Source organism: Lactuca virosa, chromosome 5, assembly GCF_052849685.1.
Source record: "Lactuca virosa cultivar CGN04683 chromosome 5, Lactuca_virosa_CGN04683_v6, whole genome shotgun sequence".
NCBI classification, from domain to species: domain Eukaryota; kingdom Viridiplantae; phylum Streptophyta; class Magnoliopsida; order Asterales; family Asteraceae; genus Lactuca; species Lactuca virosa.
The window spans coordinates 138,288,229-138,311,266 of record NC_136430.1 but is presented as its reverse complement, the minus strand read 5'-3'; positions in this window follow the sequence as shown (position 1 = coordinate 138,311,266).

Genomic DNA, 23,038 nt, shown 5'->3' with positions numbered 1-23,038 from the left:
ATCATCAAATGTCAATTACATTTATCTATTACACGTTTCGAAACTATATAATCTAAACTAATATCGTCCTTCAACCTGATGCTCCTAGCGTGCTGCAAGTGCTTAACCCTACTGACGATACCATCTTCACTGCGAGGAGTCCTTCCTCCACCCGATGTCGAATAAAGTGGTATTTTCTGTCGATATGTCGAGATCTGCCGAGATCCCTCGGTTCCTTGGTCAAGGAAACCGCTCCTTCATTATCACAGAAAAATTTCTATGGGCTCCTTTATGGCTGGCACAACTCCAAGGTCTCCAATGAAGTTGTTCAACCATATCGCCTCCTTTGACGCTTCGCTCACCGCTATATACTTTGATTCACACGTTGAATCAGCTACGGTCTCCTGCTTGGAACTTTTCCAAGTCACTGCTCCTCTATTTAGCGTAAAGACCCAGCCCGACTGCGAACGGTAGTTGTCCCTGTCGGTTTGCAAACTGGCGTCACTATACCCTCGCACCCTTAAGTCATCACTCCCACCGAGGACTAGAAACCATTCCTTGGTCCTCCGAAGGTACTTAAGAATATTCTTGACTGCGGTCCAATGCGCTTTGCCAGGGTTCCCTTGATATCTACTGACCATGCTCAATGCGAAGGCCACATCAGGGCGAGTACAAGTCATAACATACATAAACGAGCCAACTGCGGAAGCGTATGGTACTCGGCTCGTTTTTGCTATCTCGACTTTGCTACTCGGACTTTGAGTCTTACTCAACTTGGGATTACTTTGGATTGGTAACTCCCCTTTCTTCGAATTCTCAATACTAAAACGTTTTAGTACCTTGTCCAAGTAAGTATTATGACTAAGTCCTATTAGTCTCTTACTTCTGTTTCTCACTATCCTTATTCCCAAAATATAGGCAGCCTCTCCGAGGTCCTTCATAGCGAAGCATTTACCAAGCCAGTATTTAACTTCCTTCAGGGTTGGGATGTCGTTTCCTATGAGTAGTATGTCATCGACATACAATACGAGGAAGCTTACTATATTCCCACTGGCTTTGACAAATACACATGATTCATCCTCGCTTCGCAGAAAACCAAACTCTTTGACTTTCTCATTGAAACAAAGATTCCATCTGCGAGATACTTGTTTTAGTCCATAGATGGACTTCTCAAGCTTACACACTCTATTGGGATGCTTCACATTGACAAAACCCTGTGGCTGAGCCATGTAAACATCCTCAGCCAACTTCCCTTTAAGGAAGGCGGTTTTGACATCCATCTGCCATATTTCATAGTCATGAAGTGCAGCAATGGCCAGCATTACCCTAATAGACTTTGTCTTCGCAACTGGTGAGAAAGTCTCATCATAGTCAACTCCGGAAGTCTGAGTGAAACCCTTTGCAACCAATCGTGCCTTATAGGTGTGTACATTCCCATCCATGTTCGTCTTCTTCTTGAAGATCCACTTGCACCTGACCGTCTTACGACCTGGTACATTTTCAACCAAATTCCAAACTTGGTTTTCGTACATGGACTGAATCTCGCTGTCCATAGCCTCTTTCCATTTCAAAGACTCCAGGCCTTCCATGGCTTACTTGTAGCTGTTAGGTTCATCTAAATTTACTAGTGTACTGTCACTAATAAACGTATCACCTTCACTTGTTATATGAAAACCATACAACACAGGCGGAACACTAACTCTACTGGAACGTCTAAGAGGTAATGACTCATCAATCGGTTCAACCGGAGTTTCGTCCTCGGGTTGAGCGCCAGTGTTGTAGGTTCCTCCATCGCTCGACTCTTGAAGCTCTTCAAGATCGATTTGCTTCCCACTGTCCCCTTGGCTTATGAGTTCTCGCTCTCAGAAAACCCCTCTCCTCGCAACGAAGACAACATTGTCACTCGGTCTATAGAAGAGATATCCAAAGGACTTCTGCGGGTAGCTGATGAAAATATATTGCTCAATACGAGGTTCGAGCCTGTCGTGAGTCTCTTGTCTTATGAAAGCCTCGCAACCCTAAACCTTGATGTGTGCCAACGAGGGACCTTTCCCTGTCCAAATCTCGTGACGTGTTTTGGCAACCTTCTTCGTAGGGACTAAGTTAAGGATATGGGCGGCAGTCTCTAAGTCATACCCCAAGAATGAGATAGGTAGCGAAGCACGACTCATCATGGAATGAACCATGTCCAGCAAGGTTCGATTACTCCTCTCAGCCACACCATTCAACTGCGGTGTCCTAGGAGGTGTCAATTGCGAAACGATTCCGCATTCCTTGAGGTAGTCTTGGAATTCCAGACTTAGGTACTCTCCACCTCGATCTGATCAAAGCATCTTGATTTTCCTGCCCAATTGATTCTCCACTTCTTGTTTAAACTCTTTGAACTTTTCAAAGGTTTCTGACTTGTGTTTGATTAAGTAGATATACCCATATCTACTGTAATCATCGGTAAAAGTCACATAGAAGCGGCTCGCATCCCTTGTGGTGGATCTAAAGGGTCCACATACATCTGTATGTATGAGATCCAATAAACCCTCACCCCTCGCACAAGTGCCAGTGAAGGGTGACTTGGTCATCTTTCTAAGTAAACAAGATTCGCACACGTCATCGTCCCTAAGGTCGAATGACTCCAACACTCCATCCTTTTGGAGTTGGGCTATGCGTTTCTTGTTGACATGTCCAAGACGACAATGCCACAAGCATGCTTTATCCAAATCATTGGAAGAATCAATACACTACACATCATTTCCTAAATTGTCTACAACCATCATAGTTTCATATATTCCATTACAAGGTAATGCTTTAAAATAGAAAACACCATTAAGATAAGCATTAATAGAACCCTTTTCATTATCAAATGAATATCTAAAGCCTTGTCTATACAAACCATGAAATGAAATGATGTTTCTTGCCATATCTAGCGAATAGCAACAATTATTTAAATCTAATCCTAATCCACTACAGAGCATTAAAGAGTAAAGCCCGATCTAGGTGACAGGCGACGATCTTGTGTTCCCCATGATTAAGTTTATCTTCCCATGCTCCACATCCCTATTTCTTCTTAGGCCCTGCAAATCAGAACAAATGTGAAAACCACATTCTGTATCAAGAACCCAAGAAATAGCATGTGACGAATCATTAGATTTAATAGTGTAAATATCTTCGTAGGACGACTTGATCTTTCCATCCTTGATATCTTGCAGATATTTCAGGCAGCTTCGTTTCCATTGCCCTATTTCATGGCAGTAGTGGCACTCTGCCTCCTTGGGGTTGGAGCTAGGTTTAGCAGGACCAACCTTGGTTCCACTAGAAGAGGAGCCATTTTGGGACTTTCCATTATGGTGGCTCTTTGAGGGAGCCTTCCTCTTCTTACCCTTCCCTTGCCCAATTGCCAGGACTGGGGCAGCAGTAGGAGTTGGAGATGATGCAACAAATTTGTCTTTGATATTGCTCTCAGCAGTCCTTAATAAGCCCTGAAGCTTGCTCAAAGAGATCTCCTCATTGTTCATGTGGTAGGTCATGCAGAACTGGCTATAGCAGGGAGGCAAGGAATGAAGGATGATGTCAATTGCTAGTTCTTCATCAAAGTTCACATTCAACTTTAGCACGCGATCGACATATCTCTTCATCTTTTGCAGATGAGCAGTAAGTGACTCTCCATTACCCATTTTGGTAGTGATCATCGAAGTGATGATCTCATACCTTTCTTTCCTAGCGCTCTGGTGGTACCGGTCCAGCAGATCTTGATGCATTTCGTAGGGGTACATGTCATCATAGGACTTTTGAAGTTCTGCAGTCATAGTCGCTAGCATGATGCAATGGACTTTCGTGGCATCGCGCTCATGGGCCACAAAGGCCGCGATCTCTTCAGCAGAGGCAGTGTTGATGTTGATTTCCTTTAGCTTCTCATCAAGGACATACTCTTTTTCCTCGTAACGAGTGACCATTCGGATGTTGCGGATCTAATCATTGAAATTGGACCCGTCAAAGATCACTCTCCCACATAAGTTCATGAGTGAGAACGAGCCATACGAAGTTGAACCAGAAGCATTGTTGTTGATGTTCGACATCTGAAAAGGAAAAAGAACAAAGTTTGATTAGAAAACGAATCCCCAATTAAACACCCAAATGAGAAATTAGGGCTAGGATCCAACATCATTATTTACAAATTAGAAGAGGGATGTCGTAATGTAACAAGTAAATAATTTGAAGGTAAGTGAATGACGATTCACTAATTTTCGACCATGAAAAACAAATTAAAGCTAAGTTTTAAATGTATTGAAAACTCCTAGATCTTTTGAGATTCATTGAACTTTTCAATGGCGTGTTTAAATCTCGATATGCCCCTCAAGTTTGTGACTGGGATGCCGAGGATCATAAAGCGGGTGTGAATAACCATGCAAATGTACATGATGCCCTCAATGTTACAGTCACCTATTCGATGTGCCGGTTAACCACACACGCTCCGTCGAACTATGAAAAACATTAAGTCACCCTTTTCCACCTTTGCTTAGAGCCCAATTAGTGTGTCGGTTAACCACACGCGCTCCACAAACGACTTAGCAAGGGTACAAAGTGTAATTTCATGGAATTGCATCAATTCACTTTTGCCTAAAGTAACTAAGATTGAGAATTTTGTAAAAACATTCAGTTACTTTTATGATTTCATTATACTTTTAATGAGAAAGGGTTTGCCCTATCCTACCCGCTCGGCTAACGACTCTCCACCAATCAAGGAAGCGGTGGGTGAGAGTGGACACCCATTAAACGGCGATTTTATAGCCCATATCCTTATACCCCCTTTATAGATCGGCTTCGTGAATGAGGCCTACTAACAGTATGACTAGAATTTAAGTTATATATATATATATATATATATATATATATATATATATTGTGACAACCCGAAATTTCTATCTTGTGCAACCATTCTTTTTCAATAGAAGTCAGATTTGTTTCTGCCAACTTTTAAGCTGTTTTGAGTCAGTTTGAGTGTTCTAAAGCCTAGTACTTCAAGAGATAATTATAGGAAGTATACTTTAGGGTTATTTGTGCAACATTTAAGTCCCAAAACTCCAAGAGTTTGGAGTTTACGGCCCAAAAATGGTGTTAGGGTCGTAAACCCTAAAGGGTATATAAATGACACTTAGTCATTTTTAGCCATTTTTACCATTTCCAAGTCAAGAACCATTCTCTCTCAAGTATCATCCGAATTTTCTTCAAGATCTTCAAGATTGTAAGTGTTTCCTTCCTTGTTTAGTAGATATCTTTCATTATCTAGTGATCTTACATGATTTCATCCATGAAATCATTCCATTTTCTTAGATCTTCAAGTATTCTTCATTTCACCAAGAACACCAAGAACACACACTAGTGTTCTTGGGTCGTGAACCCCCTTACAAGCTCGTATATTGTAAGTATTCTTACCTTAGCTTGTTATAAGGCTTGTTTCACTTGTTATTCAACTAGAAAACACCAAGAAACACAAAATCATAAGGTGTTTACGGACAAGACAATGTTCTTGAGCTGTAAACCCTAATAAAAGGGGCATAGTGAGCCCTAGTCCCTTCCTAAGCCTTGGATACAAGTCTAGATCACTTCCTTGAAGAGGTTAGAACCTTAAACATCAAATGAGTCAAGAACACATGGAGTTTACGGCCAAGATGACACCTTGGGCTGTAAACTCTAAAAGGTGGTGCAATTGTGCCACTATGACTTCCTAAGGCTTGGACTTGACCAGAAGATGCTAAATAATGACTTGTAAGACCTTTAAACACAAAATGGTACATAATGCCATGAGTTTACGGCCGTAAACTCATGGGGAAATGACCATGGGCCGTAAACTCAAGTGTTATGACCATTGTGGCCATAAACTCAAATGTAAGGCCATACTCCCTTTAGATGTAACCCTTTGGTACTCCTAGCACTTGAATCAAAGTGTTATCCATGTTTTAGGGTGTCTTTACTTGATTAATTAGTTGTTAATTGACTAATTGGATGCATATATGTGTCATTATATGTTAAATAGGATTCGTGTGTGTGCTCAAGTCTTCACTTGACACTTAGCATCCTATACCATCCGTTCATCCAAACCACTCACTATAGGTGAGGTCATACTCCTTAATCAACATTTTAAATGATTTTAAATGCTTTTATGGGGGGGGGGGAATACAAGTTGAACTATTATAGTTATTATATTGTTAGGTGAATTTCATGCATTCATTTTGTAGTTTTAGTTCATAAAAGTGCATTGAATTTAGGTTTAAACTCATGCATTTTGCATATTTTTCGGGATTTTTCATGATGCAATTCCATTCACACACTTTTATGATATTTCAGGGACTTTTGAAGGTTGGATCTTGATGGAGGAAGTTAAAAAGAGTTGGAGACAAAGTTTCAGAAGTTTTGGTGCATTGAAGAGAGAGAATGAAGAAATAAAGAATTTGGCTTCACAGGTATTTACACGGCCGTGTAAATGATAGCTTATAATTTACACTGGCCGTGTAAACGCATATACAAGATCATTCTACTTCGAAGGCCAGGAAGGATTGAGCATTCTACTTTTCTTGTTTACACGGTCGTGTAAATTGCACCCTTTAATTTACACGGGCCGTGTAAACGTCTCGACAGTTTTTAAAGTAGTTTTACTCTCATATAATTTAGACAATCGGTTTTTTTGGAGGTTAGGTCGGATTTTGGGCAGAGAGAAGGCGATTTTCAGAGCTTTTGGAAGTAGATTAACACTTGGAAACAGTTTAATTTCCTTTTTGTAAGTCAATTTGAAGTTTAAACTTGTTTGATTTGTAGTTTAACCTAGACATGTGTGGTTGATTTCATTATCATTTCCGAATCTGAATTCTTAAGTATGTGTTGTTAGGTTGTAACTTAAACTGATTTGTGTTTAACATCTAGTAATCTTTGATTTAATCTTAATCATGTGTTTGGTTTATTCTCTTTTTCACTTGATCAATGAATTAGGGTTTTTATCAATCTAGTTAATCAAATTGTAAAATTCGTATATGTTTTATGATTTGATGTTAGTAACATGCACTTAATTGATTGTAATTAAATCAAAATGAGTGTAATCAAAGATTAAATGTTCATAATCCCAAGCTTACGAGGAATATTGAATATTGTTGGTAATTGTTGCAAGAACTTAAAGTCATTTAATGATTTGATGAAAGAGCTTATTTGAATTAAATCAATTAAATGAAGTTTTATTTGAAGAACATGTTTTGAATAAAACATTTTTTGTCAACTTGGATATTAGAGTTTATTAGTATCTAAATTACCAACCTAGATAGAACATAATCATATTCATTTTGCATCTTTCAACATAATATATGTATAAGAATCAAAATCAGAAATGTATTTCTTTTACTAAATTTCGTTAACAATCTTGTTTATTTATGAAGTTTAAACCTAGTTCAAACACAATCCTCCATTTTAATATTATTTGTATTATGTGTGAAAATATGGCAAGATAAGAAGTCCTGTATTCCTGTGGACCGACCCTGCTTACTCTATACTATCTTTAGTATAAGAAATAGTAGTGACTTGAGCTTTATTAATATTATTTTATCCCATTATTTGTTGGTTTGACAACTTAACAAATTGGCGCCGTTGCCGGGGACACGGTGTTACTAATTGTTTATGCCTAGATCTTTCCATACAGGTACACCACTGCCAATTGACTCAGAGATAGAGAAGACTGCAAAGAAGTTTAGGAAGCAAGCCAAGCTTCGTAAGAGGCAACCGGTTTCCGGTACTTGTTCATCATCCAATCCCCCGGTCATCAGCGTTTGGGAAGACATACCCCTCTCAAGTGTATCCGCATCAGAAACAGAAAGCCCATCACTCTCACCACAATCATCCTCATCCAAAAATACCACGCCACCCTTTTCACCTGTTCATAATATCCCAAACACTACACCCACAGAAACTTCAACTACTTCTCACGCCATGGGGGATAACCATGGAGGAAACCCACCTCCAAACCCACCACCCGAACAAACCCTCTGCCAATGGTCAAGACAAGAGGTTACTCAACAACCTCTTTGTATCACATATCCAGCTGCCACAAACCTTGAGCTAAAATCCGGGCTTATCCACTTACTCCCAACTTTTAGAGGATTAGAGAATGAAGATCCTCACAAGTTCCTCACCGAGTTCCATGTAGTATGTGTGGGTATGAAACCACATAATGTCATGGAGGATCAAATCAAGCTTAGGGCATTCCCCTTTGCGGTGCAAGATGCAGCTAAAGACTGGCTTTATGACCTCCCACCGGGGACGGTAACTACTTGGGTAGATCTTGCGAGGTTGTTTTTGGACAAATATTTTCTGGAGATGAAAGCTTCAGCCCTACGGAGGGAAATTATCGGGATCAAGCAACACAAAAGAGAAGCTTTCCACACATATTGGGAAAGATTTAAGAAACTATGTGCCCGTTGTCCAAAGCATGGGATTACCGAGTATCAGCTCCTACAATACTTCATTGAAGGCATGACCCCAATGGAAAGAAGACTTCTCAATGCTTCTAGTGGCGGATCTTTACCCGATAAGACTCCAACCGAAATCCGCAATCTAATCAAGAACATGGCTGAAGATTCCAAACATTCAAGCCATGATGAAGAGTGGTACACAGATGCACCCCGAGGTGTAAAGGAGGTCCAAACTCCTCAAATTGAAGCTCAATTGTCCGAGCTTACGAAAGTGGTTATGATGCTAGCCAAAGACAAAGGTTTGCAGCCCACACCCCGCCCATGCGGTATTTGTACTGAAGTGGGGAATCCAACCGACATGTGCCCTCAACTTCAAGAGGAAGATTATGAAGAAGCAAAAGCCATGGGAGGTTTTCTTGGGTCTAATCAAAGGGGATATGAGCAGCCATAGGGTGATCAAAGATGGAGTAACAATCAAGGTTGGGGAGGACATCAACAGGCAAATTATCAACCAAGTCAACCACATCAATACCAACAAAGACCACCTTTTCCACCACAAAACTTTCAGCCAAGGCAGCCACAACACCCACCTCAACAAGCGGGTTCATCAAATATGTCCTTAGAGGACATAGTGAAGAGTTTGACAACTAGTACACAAGCTTTCCAACAAGAAACAAAAGCAAGCATAAAGAACTTAGAGAAACAAGTTTCGCAGCTTGCTACTTCTGTAAGCAAACTAGAATCTCAAGGAAAGTTGCCTGCCCAAACTGAAGCAAACCCAAGGTAGAACGTGTGTGCCATCACATTGAGAGGCGGAAAGAGCTATGATGATCCAAAAGTGTCGGTTGATCAAAAGGAAGAAGAAATAGTGGTCGAAGAGGCAACCAAAGAAGTGAAGGAGGAAGAGAAAACAATCGAAAAGAAGCCCTTCATCACTGAGTCTAAAGCCACACCTGCTCCATTCCCCGAAAGATTAAAGAGCACGAAGAAAGAACGGGAGGAGAGTGAGATCATGCAAATGTTCAAGAGAGTTCAAATCAACATTCCACTCCTCGAGGCCATCAAGCAGGTACCTAGATATGCAAGGTTCCTTAAGGATCTTTGTGTATCTAAAAAGAAATTAAAAGGAAATCAAGTCGTAACAGTTGGGGAGCATGTATCCGCGGTTTTGCAAAAGAGGATGCCCCTGAAGTGCAAGGATCCTGGTGTTTTTACTGTGCCTTGCAAGTTGGGGAATCTTTATGTACCCCGAGCTATGCTTGATCTAGGTGCATCCGTAAATGTCCTACCATATTCTCTTTTCAAATCAATTGGTGTAGGAACATTGTGCAAAACCGGTGTGATCATCCAACTTGCTGACCGGACTTTGGTACACCCAAAGGGAGTATTAGAGGACGTGTTAGTGCAAGTCGATGAATTTGTCTTCCCGGCTGATTTTTATGTCTTAGATATGGGAGATGATGACTCTCCAAGTTCAAGTTCCATACTTTTGGGTAGACCTTTTCTTAAAACCTCTAAAACAAAAATTGATGTCTACAATGGAACTTTGAGTATGGAATTTGATGGTGAAGTTATCAACTTCAATGTTCATGAAGCAAAAAAGGTTCCTTCTGATGTTCAATCTGTTAATTTTGTCAATTTGATCCAACCCTCAACTAAAAAGGGTTTGAACTTGTCTAACAATGAATTTCTAGAGTTAGTTTTATCACGAAAACTAGACAGGGACAAAGCCAAAGAGCTTGCAAATAAGTTTCATATGGATAATGAGGTGTTGGAGATTTTAGAGTTTATTGATGACAAGAAGTGTATGAGGAGTGATGATATAGAACCCAAGCCATCCACCAAAGTCAAAATCCTTCCACCGGTGGAACAAGCACAAGATTCAGGAGCAAAAACTCCATCGGATCCCTTAGAGAATATACATGTCAAGAAGGAGATGGCGAGGAGGTTGATGTGTTGGAGAGTCCCACGTATCAAGACTGAAGCACATTAAGGGGGCAAAGTCGAGCCAACGACATTAAAAAGGGGCGGCTAACCGGGAGGCAACCCGGGGGTATTTTTGTCATTTCTTGTTTTTACATCATATTTTCTTTGTTTCCAAGTTCCCAAGTTGTTTCTCATGTTTAACGAGGGAAAAAAAATCATTTATCGGGCAGTAGTGGATTAGCGGATTGCAATTCGAAAAAGTGAAAAAAATCAATTTTTTTTGGCCTTTACAGAGGTTTACACGGCCGTGTAAACTTATGCTTACAATTTACACGGGCCGTGTAAATGATCAGATCAGCTCATATCAGGCGCTTCATTTACACGGCCGTGTAAATGCTACCCTTTAGTTTACACGGGCCGTGTAAACGTAAAAACAGAGCTGGACGATTTTAAGCCTAAAACTCGATTTTTTTAACTCATTCTTTTCACATAACCTGCGATTCTTCTCCTCCCTACTGCCCCCTTCGAAAAAAAAAACCTCAAAAACATTCAATCTTCCTCAATTTTGCTCAAAAAATCAAGCTCCAAGGTATGAAATTCTTCTCTTTTCTTCTTCTTCTTTGTCTTGCATCTCAAATTCACCCTCTCATGGCCGATTTTGGGGGTTTTGAGCAAACCCTAGAATTTTTGGGTATTCAAATCTCGACCTAATGCTTGAAATTTCTTGTAGGATAAGCTTGGGGAAAGCTTGGGGAAGCATTGGACATCACCCTACCACCATTTTCAAGCACAAATTGGTATAATTGTTCCAAACTCTTAACTGGTGCATATAGTTATCTTTTGGGGTGATTTTGGGTGATATTGCTAGTTTTTGTGCATACTCTTGAGTTTAAATTGTCCTACATTGTGTGCAAAACTTTGTTGAATCCAATTTGACAATGGCCTCCCGTGGAAAAAGGGCTAGAATTGGGACCTCCCATATGGATGGTCAAGAGTCCAATGATGAACAAGACCAACAATTCATGGAAAACCCCTATACATTTGGTCTTATTTTTGAGTCCAATCAACAAGAGATGTTGTATGCAACCCTTATTCAAAGGGTAAAAGGGGCACAGAATTTTTTGGACATGCAAGCCCTCAAAGACCTTCATATCTATAAAGGTGTCCACAAGCTCTTCAAGAACATTGGTTGGGAAGGGCTATTGAATCTACATGCAGTCAGTTATCAAACACCTATGTTGGAATTCTTGTCATCCATCACTTTCGATTACCAAACATACATCCTCACTTTCCGTTTGCTTAATCAATCACATAGAATTCATGCTGATACTCTCTGTGATATTATTGGTGCCCCAAAAGCAAAAAGAGATGTATATACAGCAAAGGGAAGAAGAAATGTTGTATTTGAGCGCGATTGTGGAACGTTTTGGAGAACTATCTCTTGTGAAGATGAGTTTCAGTCAGGCACAGCAAAAGCTTCTAGCATTATTCATCCGGTTCTGAAGGTCACCCACCAGATTATTGCTTCTCTCTTATTTCCTCAAGAAGAGATTAGCAAAGCAAACAAAAAAGAATTAGAAGTTTTGTGGTGCATGATTAACAAGCCCGAGGAAGTCCCTCATTTTGGGTGTTGGGTAGTTCAGAAAATGTTCAGATATGTCATGAGCAATGGTGGCCAGCTACATTGTGGAGGCATGGTATCTATTATAGCTGAACATCTTGGCCTCCATCTACCCAACAATCTAACCAATATAATTCCGGGCCGTACTCGTTTATCACTTGAGGTTTTGGAAATCATGCATCTCTTTCACCGCCATCCCAATGGGGATGTTTATTGGACAGTCGATGGTAAAGAATATTTACGCGTCGATAAACGAAATAAGAAGATATTAGTCTTGGCCAATGACATCCCTTCTACCAATTGGCACCTCCAATCCAACTTGGGTGTTACTGCTGCCCGTAGACCTTCAACCACCACTTCTACTCCTCCTGTTCAAATGGCAACTGCAGGTGCTTCCAGTTCGTCTCGCCCCATTCCTTTTCCCGAACACAACCTTTACATGGGCGAGTTTGCACGCTTAGATAATCATTACACGAGCCTCCAGCAGGAAGTAGGAGAGGTTTATACGGGAGTTGCTGAAATCACTTCTGAATTTCATGACTATCGAAACCTTCAAGAAGAGCGTTGGGCCCAGCAAGAGTTGCGATGGGCCGAGTAGGATCAGCGATGGGTGGCTCAAGAGCAGCATAACCGCAATGTTCATCGTTTGATGAGCGATATCCACCGAGTACTTGTGCTTCCCACCCAGCAGCAGCAGGCTCCATCATCATCCCAACCCCAGTGGCCTCCATTTTATCCTTCTGATTATCCTTCACAGTTTCCACCATATCCTCCACCACCCGGTCCTCAATAGGCCGGCTATGCCTCTCTCCAAGCATCGAGGACGATGCTTATTTTAAGCTTGGGGAGGGGCATCCATCCATGCATAAATCCCGTTGCATGGAGGTTGCATGTAATTTTGTACATATTGCATTAATTTCCATTTTCCTTTTCATTTTTCTGCATGGAAAATTTTTCAAAAGCCAAAAAGATTTTCTTTCTATTCTAATTTTTATTTTTATTTTCTTTGCATTTTGTTTGCATCTAAATTTTTGCATTGCATAAAAAAAAATTGATCCAATCCCAAGTAACCGAATCTTTTCAAAACAATTGAGCTGGTAAGTGAGTTATGTGTCTTGAGATTAGCTTGCTCTTTTTATTGAAAAATCTTAAAGCAAGTTAATCGCACACGAACACACCTCCCGAAGCTACTTGTGCAAAACAGAAAGTGAGAAGATTGTCAACATTTGAGCATAACAGCAGGTATGAGTTAATTCTTTGGGACATATGACTGGTCTTATGAGTAGTAATGCTCAATTGAACTTAAAATGCCAAATTCAAAAAAAAAATTCATAAAAAGAATATAAAATCTCAATGTCCCGAGCCTTCCAGCGCTCTAAAAGTCTTTTCTACTCATTCCCTTTTATATACCCTGCTTGAGGACATAGCTTTCAACTATACTTACGGGTCTTTGCATGTTAACCTTTAGTCCCCTGAAAAATGTCTTAGAAGTCCTCACGGTAATAGACCGTGAGATGTCCCACAATAGAAAAGTCAAGGACGAAAATATAAAGAAATTGGCCAAATAAATAAATAAATTAATAAGAGTGTTATGTGTTAACTTAGTTATTTGTATTTGTGTTACTTAAAAAAAACTATTATTAAGTTAATCTGTGACCTTTGGGATTCGAACAAGTAAACTCTGAGGGGTGTTTTACACCTAATCGCCTAAAGCTAAATTGTTTGGGACTGATTGAGTTGAAAATTCATTACATGGGTTCCATAGAAAGTCATGAACTTAATACTAGCAAATAAAGCTAATCTGTGGCCTTTGAGGTTCGGGCAAGTAAACCCGAGGGATCTCTTTAAATCTAGCACACTAAGGTCATTTGATTTGGATGTGTTGGTTGGAAGCCCGTTACACGGATTTCAAAGAAAGCCATGAGCTTTATTTGTAAAAAATATAATTAAGAAGTTTGTATATAATTTTGTTTATAGTTTAATTGAATATTGTGTTTAGGAAAAATACTTGGCTGTCAAAAGATTCCCTTGGACTTGGATTTGAACTTATGACATTGGACTGAATGTTAATTACTTTGACTGGTGTAAGTGGTTTGAAGTTTGTAACCAATCTGGATAAATATTAGGGAATTTTTAGAAAAGATTTTTCAGAAAAAGATTGTTGTTGACCAACAAATAGTTGGAATCGGGCATTGTTATATTTTATGAAACAAAGATGGCTAAGCACGTTTTGTCACATATAATTTCACGAGAGTAAGACCATAATTTGTTCCAAGAATTGACTTGATGATATTGAAAGGGAATAAGTGTTGTGATCTTTGATTCTGTTGAGTTGTATTAGGGAGTGGCCAAAGTCTTATTTCTATTATCATATAATATTTTGAGACTAAAGCCAAGTTGACTCAAGGCATGACAGGTACATTCTCAACTATGGTACAAAACAAGGTAATTGGGTTGGATCTTTTCATGTTTGTTTTGATTTCATGCATTAAGTTTCAAATAGTTTTAACTTTAACTTTCTTTTCTTTTATTTTGTTTTATTTTCTCTAGTTTAAATCTTCTTGTTCTTTCTTAAGGACAAGAAAGGTTCAAGCTTGGGGAGATTTGTTAGGTGAATTTCATGCATTCATTTTGTAGTTTTAGTTCATAAAAGTGCATTGCATTTAGGTTTAAACTCATGCATTTTGCATATTTTTCGGGATTTTTCATGATGCAATTCCATTCACACACTTTTATGATATTTCAGGGACTTTTGAAGGTTGGATCTTGATGGAGGAAGTTAAAAAGAGTTGGAGACAAAGTTTCAGAAGTTTTGGAGCAATGAAGAGAGAGAATGAAGAAATAAAGAATTTGGCTTCACACGTATTTACACGGCCGTGTAAATGATAGCTTATAATTTACACGGGCTGTGTAAACGCATATACAAGAGCATTCTACTTCGAAGGCCTGGAAGGATTGAGCATTCTACTTTTCTTGTTTACACGGTCGTGTAAATTGCACCCTTTAATTTACACGGGCCGTGTAAACGTCTCGACAGTTTTTAAAGTAGTTTTACTCTCATATAATTCAGACAATCGGTTTTTTTGGAGGTTAGGTCGGATTTTGGGCAGAGAGAAGGCGATTTTCAGAGCTTTTGGAAGTAGATTAACACTTGGACACTCTTTAATTTCCTTTTTGTAAGTCAATTTGAAGTTTAAACTTGTTTGATTTGTAGTTTAACCTAGACATGTGTGGTTGATTTCATTATCATTTCCGAATCTGAATTCTTAAGTATGTGTTGTTAGGTTGTAACTTGAACTTGATTTGTGTTTAACATCTAGTAATCTTTGATTTGATCTTAATCATGTGTTTGGTTTATTCTCTTTTTCACTTGATCAATGAATTAGGATTTTTATCAATCTAGTTAATCAAATTGTAAAATTCGTATATGTTTTATGATTTGATGTTAGTAACATGCACTTAATTGATTGTAATTAAATCAAAATGAGTGTAATCAAAGATTAAATGTTCATAATCCCAAGCTTGTGAGGAATATTGAATATTGTTGGTAATTGTTGCAAGAACTTAAAGTCATTTAATGATTTGATGAAAGAGCTTATTTGAATTAAATCAATTAAATGAAGTTTTATTTGAAGAACATGTTTTGAATAAAACATTTTTTGTCAACTTGGATATTAGAGTTTATTAGTATCTAAATTACCAACCTAGATAGAACATAATCATATTCATTTTGCATCTTTCAACATAATACATGTATAAGAATCAGAATCGGAAATGTATTTCTTTTACTAAATTCTGTTAACAATCTTGTTTATTTATGAAGTTTAAATCTAGTTAAAACACAATCCCCCATTTTAATATTATTTGTATTATGTGTGAAAATATGGCAAGATAAGAAGTCCTGTATTCCTGTGGACCGACCCTGCTTACTCTATACTATCTTTAGTATAAGAAATAGCAATGACTTGAGCTTTATTAATATTATTTTATCCCATTATTTGTTGGTTTGACAGCTAAACATATATCAATCACTTGTGATTAATAACTACCAAACAAGTGGATTTCTTACTTTTCAAACTATGTTATCAATCAAACTACTTCAAACTGTTTTACAAACTCTTTTACATGTTAAATACTTTCATTAAACTATTTTAAACTTATACTTTGTCAAAATTTGTATCTATATAGATATAGTTATATAAGTAGGATTGAAAGGACCTAGGACTGATAGCTCACCTTGCTTCCTGTTCCTTGTTTGGTTGTGGACTTAGGGTATCGGTTATTTGCCCGAAGGTCGTTTAAATCTTAGCTATATATTATGTATATGTGTGTAGATATAAAAGTTCCTTCATTCAGTTCAATACCTTTGGGTAGCAAAGGTATACAAACATGTTCATTCATACAAACAACATTACTAGTAAACTATAATAGGTATAGTTTAGGAAGTTACAATACTATTACTAGAACAGTGAAACATACAATGAGTCAGTTCATACATGAGTCAATACATACTATGATGAGAAACAAACATAACATACAAATAGAGAATACTATGATGAGAAACAAACATAACATACAGATAGAGAATACTATGATGAGAAACAAACATAACATACAGATAGAGAATACTATAACGAGAAACAAACGATAACATACAGAGAGAACATACATACATACTAGACAGAGAGAACATACAATACAACTAGTACATACAATACATATACAAGAACATTACAACAGTTATGTGAGCCACGTAACGGGGCATGGCATCACCTGTCATGGCTCGTTTTGTATCCAGAATCTCCTTAAACGGGGAGTGTTGAATTTGTGTATAGATCTATACTGGATTGACTATCCTACACCTTGCTGCTCGCTATAGTGGGACTTGCAAGTCCACGGGTGCCAAATGTCATTTCTTCCGACGTCTTTCATCGTCGTGTTTATAGTCGGTAGTATGGTACAGGCATATCACATGTTACTTTAAATAACATATTGGTTTAAGGTAATTAGTACAGCAGTAGTTACTTAATACAACACTACAGTACTTTATTATTTGCCCATTGCATTCAATTTGTGATCTTCACACAATGAACAGTAATGTAAAAACTATATTTTTGGTTAATGATAGTCATATTTGGGAAAATACACACTCTTACTAGAGTCAAACATACATTTCATTTGATGCCTTGGTAGAAGGCTACTTTTAATAGAAAACATAGGGTTTCTAGGAGATTACAAACAATTACAAACATTTACAAACTTATACATCACATACTTACAAACACTTTCATACAAGCAATGACACTAAAATACTTATGATCTCACCAGCTTTAAAGCTGATAAACTCTTTCAAAATAACTTGTATTCTCAGGTCACCAGTAGACAGGTACCGGTTCCAGGTTTTGAGAAGATGGAGCTCGTTCAAGACTCATCTTTTATTTTGATTTATATTTTTGGTGTCTATAAAACTTCACAGAACACACTTGTATTAAATTATATTATTAATGCAATGGATGATGTTGTTGCTTGTTTACTACTATGCATTGTTGTGATACTGTACATGACGTCCTCCACCCCTGAACGTTTCCGCCGTTACGGTTTTGGGGTGTGATAGATTGGTATCAGAGCATTGTTTATAGTGAATCGAGTATATCAACCCATAAAAGATATACAAACTATAAAGACAACGGGATTAAAATACTCTGACCAAGAGTTTATACTTTTAAATAATAAAATATTTAACCAAGTATACATACCTGCATTCATACTAAAATCACTGTCACTAGTACAGAACAAAAGTATTACGATTGTTGGACAATACAATTAGACTTAGAGACATATAGTCAACCCTGGGAAGATATAGCCTGATCAACTATATTATCCGAGGAGTGACTAGCATGTGCCTAAGGGTGGTTGTGAGGTTGCAACAAGTCTAAAAACTTACCAACAACACTACAATGAAAACATTAGAACATAACATATACTTAAAATGCTATAGGAGTATTTTGTGTTACTCTAATTACTTATATGAGAATTAAAGGTTTTTATTAGTAGGTCAATAATTGCTAAGTGGATACGCTAAGGTTATATGTGACTAGGATGTCATAGACTTTGAATCTGTGATCTTTGCTTTTCTTCCTGTTCCTTGTTTGGTTGTGGATTTGGAGTTAGGATATTCGAAGGTCTATCCTGTTTTGCTTTCATATAACTGGTATGCATTAAGCAAATATTGAAGTAACTAATAAAGATCATCTTATAATTATCTAGTTAGTTCGTCTATTAATTATTTCTTTACCCCTTTTCTCGCGTAGATATCATGGCTGGATTCCATCTTCCCGAAGACCCGTACTATCCCAACAACGGCAATGCAGGATGGCTGGGAGAAGAGCCAGAAGATGATCACCCAATCCCTTTGGATAATCACCAAGCTGAAGGCTTTTCTGATGGTTCTGACTCAGAGCCAGAAGTCAACAACCTACCCCCAGTAGCTCAAAACCCAAACCCAAATCCTAACCCTCGTCCAGCATTTCAAGGCCCCACACCTATGTGGGCAACAAACTTGAACAGATGGAGTCACGAGCAAGGTCAGCCGTTACCTTACAACGGAGACCGAAGATTCTATGAATTGAGTGAGGGAGGCTCAGCAGACAGAATCTTGCCTATTCTAGTCCGCAGGGTTGCTCGTACTGATGAGCAGGGTAGAGCGGTTGTCCATCAAATCCTGCAGGTTGATGCCGACACTGGAGTCAACACTGTCCGCATCCGCCAGCTGGAGTCTGCTCATGCAAGAACTCGGAACCAGAATGCAGCTCTACAGAGAGAACTTGCTGAAACCCAAGCCGAAGTCCTGGAACTTCGAGCTCGACAAGTAAGATTCGAAAGGCGCATGAGGGACATAGAACGCCTTCTGTCAGAATCAAGAACTCACTCTAGTAATTCTCGTCGCAGATAGAGTCTCCTCGACTTCTCTTTTGGATATAACTTAGTTTATGTAAAAACTCTAGTTTAATTTCCTATCGTTGTGATAACTTTGGATCTGTTAAGTCTTAATCAGGTCGTAGTTCTGTCAAAATTTTCCATCTTGGTTTGATGTAAGACCTACTTCTAGGTCATGTTTCCCGAACTTGTTTCATATGTAATACCAGTATTATTGATAGATATCTAATCTCATGGAAATTATTATCCAAACGCTATCATCTTTTAGTACTAGATCTACATTCAATCATGCTATTCAATTGTGCTGTTGGGCTATGGAGAGTTAGTCCATGAGTCATCCTCATCAAATTCTCCCTATTAAATTCTTATCAATATCTTCATCTTTGTAAACTTATAGTTAAAAGATGCCTCCATGCCGATCAACGAGACGCGATCCTCCGGTAACTACAACACCACCTACTCCGCAAATCGATACGGCAGCTCTAAATGCTGCTGTAGCTGCGGCTGTGGCTACAGCCATGGCTCAATATCATTCTACCAGCACCAGCGGTGCTGGAACGCCTGTTCATTCTAACCATGGTGAAGCCCCTGTGCGCTTGAGAGAGTGCTCCTACAAGGACTTCACCAAATTCAAGCCACTATCCTTTAAAGGGACTGGCGGAGTCATTTCCCTCTCGCAATGGTTCGAAAAGACGGAGTCGATCTTCGAGATCTGCTCATGCCCGGAAGGAAGCAAAGTCAAATTTGCTGCATGCACCTTCGAGGTAAAGGCCCTGACATGGTGGAATAGCCATGTCAAGTCACTATCTCTTATAGTGGCAAATGCCATGGGCTGGGAAGCTCTGAGAGAGCTGATGATCAAATAATACTGCCCGATGGGCGAAATCCAAAAGCTGGAGCAAGAACTGTGGAGCCTAGCCATGAAAGGCTCCGACATAGTCTCCTACACCGCCAGGTTCTGTGAGCTGGTGGCCCTCTGTCCGAACATGGTTCATACAGAGGGAAAGAAAATCGAGAGGTACATCTGGGGGCTGGTGCCTCCATTTCAAGGGAATGTCCTGGCTTCAAACCCCACTACATTCGATAGTGCCAAGCAGTTGGCACAGCGGCTTATTGACCATGGGGTCCCTATCGCGTCAACAACAACAACCCTGGCCATCTCAAAACCCTCCAAAACCGCTGATTCCAAGCGGAAGTTCTGGGATGACAAGAAGAAGAAGAAAGCTGCCAAAAAGCAGCAGGTCGTGGCAGTACATGCTGCGATAGCACCTGCCGCTGCTGCTCCGGTCAAGCAGTACGCTGGAAGTTTGCCTAAGTGCAACAAATGCAACTTCCACCACATCGGAGCCTGCCGGGAAATGCAGTGTTCAAACTGCAACAGGAAGGGGCACACTGCCCATTTCTACAAAGCACCGGCGAGGCCGATCAACCAAGTCCCCGGTGCAGGAGTGGGCTAAGCTTGCTACGGTTGTGGCGAGGTGGGCCACTACAAGAGGAACTGCCCTAAGGCAGGGAATGGCGGTGGAGTAGGAAGGGTTCTGGCCATAGGCCACGAGGAAGCGGTTGTCGACCCCACAGTGGTCACTGGTATGTTTCTCCTGGATAACTTTTATGCATGCATACTATTTGATAGTGGAGCGGAGAGGAGTTTCGTGAACCAAACATTTGCTCATTTACTTAAGCAAAAATCACGAGCACTTAAAGAACCGTTCACTGTAGAAATGGCTAATGGGAAGACAGAGAGCACTAGCATTATATACATAGGATGTACCCTAACTCTAGATAGCCATTCATTTTCGATCGACCTCATGCCGGTTTCAATTAAAAGTTTCGACATCATTATCGGCATGGATTGGTTGAGTCTTCATCGTGCCGACATCATGTGTTACGAAAAGGCGGTTCGCCTTAATCTGCCGTCTGGCAAAACTCTGGTAGTTTATGGCGACAAACCCGACATTAACCTTCGTATCATCTCAAGCATGCAAGCCCAGAAATTCTTGTGAAAGGAATGTCGCGCATTCCTCGCTCATGTTGTCGATGTGAGCCAAGAAACGAAAGACATTAAGAACATTCCAGTAGTACGCGATTTTCCCGACATCTTTCCAGAAGAACTCCCAGTATTACCTCCGCAACGTCAAGTCGAGTTCAGAATCGACTTAGTTCCAGGGGCTACCCCAGTAGCCAAATCGCCCTATCGTCTAGCACTTGCAGAGATGCAGGAAATGTCCGGTCAACTTAACGAACTGCTCAGCAAGGGCTTTATAAGACCAAGCTTCTCGCCATGGGGAGCTCCAGTCTTGTTCGTCAAGAATAAAGACGGGTCGTTTCGCATGTGCATCGACTACAGGGAGCTCAACAAGCTAACCATCAAAAATCGTTACCCTCTGCCTCACATAGACAATTTGTTTGATCAACTACAAGGGGCGAACTTCTTTTCGAAAATCGATCTAAGATCCGGATATCACCAACTACGAGTGCTAGGGGAGGATGTTCCGAAGACAGCCTTCCGAACTCGTTATGGGCACTACAAATTCGTAGTGATGCTGTTCGGATTAACAAACGCGCCCGCAGTATTCATGAATTTAATGAATAGGGTGTGTTGTCCTTACTTGGATCAGTTCGTCATCGTCTTCATCGATGACATACTTATCTACTCTCGTAGTAAGGAGGAGCATAGTCAACATCTGCGACTAGTCTTAGAAATGCTGCGGTCAGAGAAGCTCTATGCGAAGTTCTCGAAATGCGAATTTTGGATCCGAAGAGTCGAATTCTTAGGGCACGTGGTTAGCGAAGAGGGAATACACGTGGACCCTTCCAAAATCAAAGCCATTGAGAGCTGGTCAGCACCGAAGACGCCTACCGAAATTCGTCAATTTCTAGGCCTCGCTGGCTACTATCGCAGGTTCATTCAGAACTTCTCACGAATTGCGAAACCCCTTACCACTTTGACCTAAAAGGGCGTGGCCTTTGACTGGGAAGAGAAGCAGGAGAAAGCGTTCCAAACGCTCAAGCGAGCCTTGTGCACCGCACCGATACTATCCCTCCCAGAAGGAATAGAAGACTTTGTAGTCTATTGCGATGCATCCAATCAAGGGCTCGGATGTGTTCTGATGCAACGAGGTAAGGTCATCGCCTATGCCTCTAGACAGCTGAAGACACACGAGGTCAACTACACTACATACGATCTTGAGCTAGGAGCAGTTGTGTTTGCTCTAAAGATATGGAGACACTACCTATACGGTATGAAGAGCACGATCTTTACAGACCACAAAAGCCTACAACATATATTCGACCAGAAGGAGCTCAACATGAGACAAAGACGGTGGGTCGAGCTACTCAGTGACTACGAATGTGAAATTCGTTATCATCCGGGTAAAGCCAACGTAGTAGCTGACGCCCTAAGTCGGAAAGAATACTCTGGTCGTAGAGTCAAGTCATTAACTATGACTATCCATTCACACTTGTCCACACAAATTAAGGAGGCTTAGCTCGACGCTTTGAAACCTGAAAAATGTGGCGAGTGAGTCCCTGAAAGGGATGGATAAGAACTTGGAAGTCAAAGGTGGTGGAGCCTTATATCTCATGGATCGAATCTGGACACCGAAACATGGTGGTTTCAGAGACTTAGTCATGACCGAGGCACACAACACTCGTTATTCCGTCCACCCAGGTTCAGATAAGATGTATCTGGATCTTAAAAAGCTATACTGGTGGCTTAACATGAAAGCAGAGATTGGTACCTTCGTGAGTAAATGCCTTACTTGCGCCAAGGTCAAGGTCGAATACCAGAAACCCTCAGGTCTGCTACAACAACCAGAGATACCAGAATGGAAGTGGGAGCGAATCACGATGGACTTCATAACCAAGTTGCTCAAAACAACGGGTGGACTTGATACCATATGGGTCATCGTCGACAGATTGACCAAGTCGGCACACTTCCTGCCTATCAAAGAAACAGACAAGATGGAGAAGCTTACAAGAACCTACATACGGGAGATTGTACAACTGCACGGTGTTCCCATATCCATTATCTCGGACAGAGATAGTAGATTCACTTCGAGGTTCTGGCAGTCGCTACAAAGTTCCCTAGGAACTAGGATGGACATGAGTACAACCTATCATCCACAGACCG